Below are 6,099 nucleotides of genomic sequence, written 5' to 3'. Positions count from 1 at the left end.
GTCCTTAATTCAGCATAGATAAAGGAAGTCCTACCTCTGTTTCAGCAGAGGTTCAGTGATAAGGAGAGTCTTTTGTTTGTGTTTAATTCACTTAAGGTATTAGGGTAGCCATCTTGCGAAGTCACCAGAGATTGTGAAAGAGTGAGTGGCTTACAAAATGGAGGGGGGCACAGGATCGCAGCTAAAAAGTGTGTCAGTAGCATGGACAAAGTTGGACTCAGGTAGAGAACAACACAATTGGCAATAACAACTTGGTTCGATGTGTATGAGGCAGAGCGACCCCAGTGGGGGGTGGAGTGGGGGTGGCACACCAGAGCATAAAGGCGAAACAAACAGTCGTCAGCTATGGCGAGGGGACTAGGTGAGGTACTCACCTATGTCGTGATGTTCCAAGTAGCAGAGCAGCCCTGGGTCAGGAAATACCCAAAACAAGAGCCTAGGAGAGGAGCAGAAACACATAATGATCACCATTTCAAACAATAGCAAAGTTGCACCACTTAACAGAAAACCAAGAAAGACACACAGCAAATTATCAGATCCGTGTCCATAACAATTTTTTTCAAGTTCTTCTTTTATTCAAAATTGTATTAAACACAGTCATATTGAAAAAGAACAGCCGACGCGTTTTGTCCAGACAGATGGACTTCTTCAGGGCATAAAAGTAGGGCACTCCTGAGGAATAACAACATCAGAGTGCCCGTAGTAGGGAGAAGCTTCGTACAGGATGGTACAAGTTCGTTTCAACAATAATTATTAAAGCAACAATGTGTGCTTCACTTAAGAAAAAAGAATGCCAGGAATAAGATAACACGACAAGTATGATTCTAGCAGTCTCACCACAATAAGGCGGACCGTAAATAAAAAGGGCAATCACCAGATCCAACCTTAATAGGGCTGGACCCCAACCTTAAGACGCCTCCTGCAAAGTAGTCACGATCACCAGTAGAGGAGCGGAAACCCATCACGATCCTCACCTCAAGGAGAACGGCACCAATCACCTTGACGGTCAGGCCCGTGTAGTCTGAGAAAGCCGGGCTGCACAGATGCAGGCCTGGTCAGGAATCATACCCGACAGCCAAGCCACAAGGGCAGCAACAACAGCCTGCAAGCTGAAGGCCGCCACCATGTAAAAATGGAGCCGTGGAGGGGCTCAACTGCCTCCCAGAGCAACAAATGAAACAAAGGTCAGGAGCGACCGGGAGGTGGGGGGGGCAAATGCCTGACCCGTGCTTCCAGTCGGAGTCTGGAAAATGCAGATGTGAGCCCAATCTGGCATCAAAACCACCCTCCCACCACCAGCAAACAGCGCTGGAGGACAGAGGCGATCTAGGTGTATACAGGTACGGGGGAGCAGCAAAGGCAGCAGCGGTCACAGCAGTCAGAAAGGAGCTGCGGCGGCGACTCGAGGCAGCAAACAAGCACGGCCCAAGAGGAGTACGCCCAGGGGTTGGCCTGGCTCCACTAGGGCAGCCAGCCCCTCGAGTAATCAGTTGGGGTTCGCGTGGGACCTGCGTGGGGCCCGAGCTGCAGGGGAAACCCGGACAGTCTCAGTTCGAGGGAGAACGAGCCTAACGGCAAGAGGCGTGCGCAGCAGAAACCAGAGAGAGAGGTCCGTCCTCCGAAGGTCGTCGCTCAAAGAAAGGAGTCAGCCCGATGAACAGCCCTCAGCGCTGAGAGGTCGCCACCCCAATCGTCTCCATTGGACAGTGGATCGTGTAAAGATCCAATCACGGCACAACCAACAGACAGAGAGGTGCGTCGCAGTCTCCAAGGGAGAGGTCCATCTCTCGTAGGTCTTCAAACTGCAGGAGAAACACAGAGGGAGAGGTCTGTCTCCCGTAGGTCATCAATCCGGGGAGTGGAGTCCGTCTGTCGTACAACCCTTAGCAATGTTAGAATATCTCAGAGCAGGTTCGGAGGGATTGGGAGGTGGATGGCAAGGCCAAAACAGGGATTACAGAACGATGGTTCATCCCAAGCCTGGAGCCTCTCAGAGGAGCTCCTCTCCGGTGGCCATCTTGTTTTTTTGTATCACAACATACATGGCTAGGGGCGTTGTATCCCTGGTCCAAGCATATTTTGTGGGCTCCTGTATGCAACATCACAGAATGTATGTTCCCATCAGATCTGCATGATGCTGTCTATGTCCAGGTCACTGACAATGTACAGGCACAATTTTGCAAACCCAACATGTGTGCACATCTCAGAAGCTGGTGTACTGATGTGTACAATAAACAGTGTCTCAAAACAGCACCTCCTCATGAATGATATAGCAGTCATCTTCTGTGACACTCTCACATTGCTTATAAGCTAGGTCCTGTTGTGGCATTGAACATACATCACTATGGATGCGTTCGGAATATAAACACACCTTCACTGCTAAAGCACTTTTATGGTCCTTCACAGGGATTGTGAATGGGGAAGATGTGGAAAGTTGGAATTGGTGGAAGGCTGCTGTGAATGTAGAAGCCAGAACCTGAAAATATTTCTGTAGGGCAGACATGTCAGCATGAATGCCTTCCGGGTACGACACCATCTGTGTCAGCTGGGGGCTTTGCACCTGGATGGCATTCAGTACTGCAGTCTGACCCAGAGAGATCTGTCTCAGGATGACCCTTGCCTCCTCACTTGGGGCAGCAGGGGAGACAGGGGCAGGGGGTGAGGTGTCTGGTGCAAAGAAGTCGGCTCCCTTCTTAGGAGAGCAGGCGGCAACAACTGGTTGAGGAGCAGCAGTGAGGTTAGAGATGGAATGCAGGGTGGTGGAAATGGATGTTGTGGATGCAGGACCTGGGGGTTCACAACCACCAGGGAGTGACCACTGGACCCCGACTCAGATGATGAAGATGCATCAGCTGGCTCCTCCACGGCACTCCCCTCATCCTCTGGGCCACTGGTCCCATCTGTATCACTGCTGCGACGGGAATCACTGTGGCTTTCTGCTTCCCCAATGGTCTCAGCCCCGTCTCCTTTGCTGCCCTGGGTTGAAACTGAAATAATAGTAGAAATAAGTTCATTGCAATTGCGCAAGCACACTGGGCAAACATATCGTAACACTATACATTACACAATTGCACAGATCACAACTCTTACGAGGATGAATACATTGACATGAGCACATGCACGAATGTTACATGACCTTTGCACAGTCACACATAATGGTGTCATAACCACAGTCTGCTCCAACTGCATGTGTGACATTGTCCCAAATCCACCCTCATGTGTGTAGCAGGAAATATCATCACCCTGTCAATCTCGGCCCTTGTAGCATACCATAGTTACCTGGTGTCATGAAATGGGACGTCCACATGGAATGCGTTACTACCTATCCAAACAAGGTCCTGCAATCAGCAAATGGCCAGGTGACCCTAACCTACAACATGTGGAGCTGCTGGGCACCTGCTACATCCAAGTTGCAGCAACATGTGATTACCAAGAAGAAGGTGACATGGAAGCGCCCATTCCAAACTGCTCACACTTCCCAAGTGACACGTTCACATCTGTCCACTGCCAGATGATGAAGTTGAAAGCTGCACTTGAGTAGCTTAGCTAGGTGCCACATGTAGTGCAGAAGTGTGGAATGGAGACAATGGGGCTCAACGTGGTGTGAGATTTCAGCACAATGAGCCATTGTACATGAGTCTGCCTAGGGACATCTCCAGACAAGATTGATTCATGTGAGCACACCTTTTTCACATTGCAAATCTCAATGCAATTATAACACTGAAAGAACACAAGGCATAGGAACTATCCAGTCCATAAAGAGGTCTTACTCATGTCCAGAAGGGAAAGGAATTAATTGTACTTTCCTTGTCTCGCAAACAAAAATACCAATGTAGGACTGAGTGCTGACACACACATATAACCCCAACATGTCAGCATGTCACTCCCTGATGCATGTCACCAGCCAGTGAATGACCCTCTACAAATGTACATGTGCATCACTCCTAACTGAATACACCCTTCTCAATGGCATGCCAACCAACATTGACAATAACAATTCTGATCCCTGTCTGGTGGCTGGGGGCACAGTGGTTGCAAGCTAGCTGCCACTGATGAAGTAAGCAACGTGAGAGATCGACGGAGAAAGTGAAAGGAATTCAGGCAGTGTTAATTAACGAAGGCTACGAGGCAACACTAAATTGATAACCACAGTGCCCCCAGCCACCAGACAGGGATCAGAATCGTTATCATATATGAACACATCGCCATCTCCGTCCAAAATGAGTAGTCATGGAAAATTACATTGACCAGTGCGCCCCTCTTCATTTCCAAGCAATATCAGCTGAAATGACCAGGTCCAGGTCCTGATGAGAACCACCAAAAAGACTTGGGGTTTGAAACGTGTTGACCCCCGCTCTTGGGAAAAGGCATTCGAAGTGTGTTTGGGAGAGACTTTGTATTGCTACTACTCTCCATTTGTACAATACTTTAAGCTTGCGCTCCCAGAGCTGTACACAATGGCAAGATAAATTACATAATTTGAAAGTTAATGTTTCCGCCTATTGTTTCATATGTTAGTTAGGACTGGTCAAATATGTCTTATAAAGCAATATGACAGTAAGTTTGTATATGCCACTTATGTCACTACAACTGTGTTTAATGTATATTTGTACTTTGTACTTTGTTTTGAAGTGTGTTTAAGAACTATGGGGGATATTGGCAAGGGCTTTAGCGGCACTTTTTGCTGCTAAAGCGGTGATATTTCTATCGCCCTATGAGCAAGCTGTCGCTAACAGCTGTTAGTGACAGCTTTATGGCGAAAGCGACCGTTTTGGTGCCGCTTCGCATATCAGCGATATATATCGCTAATGACATGCAAAGTAGGCGTTCCCAACTTAAAGCGACTGAAAACAGTCGCAAACCCAGCTTCCCCCTATTAGCAATGCCCGTGAAGCGATAAAAAAATTTGCGCTAACCCCGAATATCGCTGGAATCTAACACCTGCTAAAAACCTGACTTAACCATTATAATCAATGGGAGGTGGATTGTAAGGTTAAGTCCTCACCTGCCTATTAGCAAGCTTTTCATTAACGCCTTGGATTTATCTCTGGATTTCTCGTGCTATTGCTGGGTTTTGCCGCTATCGCTGGATTTTCTATCGCCTCTGAGATAAGCGTTGATAATAACGCGTTATCTCCGCGATTAAATCCAGTGATAGCCGGCGACAAAAAAACCAGCTCTAAGCGCGCTTTGCCATAATTATCGCAATTTCTTGGTAATTTTCCCCTATGTGTTGCCCTTCATGATGACATGCTTTAAATGCAAAAAATCATTTTCTGAATAAGCCAAAAAAAAGTTACATAAATCACGCGGCCTAATGAATTAAAACATTGGTTCTTTTTGTTTTTAAACCATTGACAAACATGGCAACTAGATAACAAGGAAGTGGTTCAGCATCACATAAGACACAGTAGTAAGGGAGCATCACTCTAGACACAAGGATGACAAGTGGCCTTTTTGGATCCACTGTCACACATGACATCAAAAGTAAATGTAGGTGATCTGTGACAAGGCTGTTCAACTCTGGAAATTGACAGTTGACTGGACCCTGCTTGGTTCTTGGTCACATGGCCAACAGTCTACAGTTATTTGTATTTGTAGAGCGCAACATTCATCCCAAGGGACATCACGGTGCTAGAATAGACGTAAACCTGTATTGGAGGAGTTTGGTTAACAAGAGTCATAAACCAACGGATTGTAAACATTATCCCGTAGATGTCAGTACCATGTTTTCAGCTTGAACCATGAACCTGCTCCCACACCTACACATGCAACAACTCTCCTATTGCATGGGACATGAGTCACCTTCAAGGCTGATGGGGAAATAGCTGCCTGTAACAAAAGATAGATGGTCATGCAGAATGTTTCACTCAGGCCAATACTTACCCTCTCCTTGCTGCTGTTGGGCTCTCAACTGCCCATCAAGGTCCGAGTAGGCCACCACTAGCATGGGAGCCATTAGCGAGTGTCAGAGTCCGGCGCGTGCCCCTTCTGTCTTAGGAGGACAACCCCAGCTGGACCTTCACAATCTTCCGGGCCCAGTATCTTAGGTCCTCCCACCTTTTTCTGCAGTAAACACTATGCCAAAACTACCCCCAG

Source organism: Triturus cristatus, chromosome 4_1 (genome assembly GCF_964204655.1).
Source record: "Triturus cristatus chromosome 4_1, aTriCri1.1, whole genome shotgun sequence".
Classification (NCBI taxonomy): domain Eukaryota; kingdom Metazoa; phylum Chordata; class Amphibia; order Caudata; family Salamandridae; genus Triturus; species Triturus cristatus.
This window is presented reverse-complemented; position numbering follows the sequence as displayed.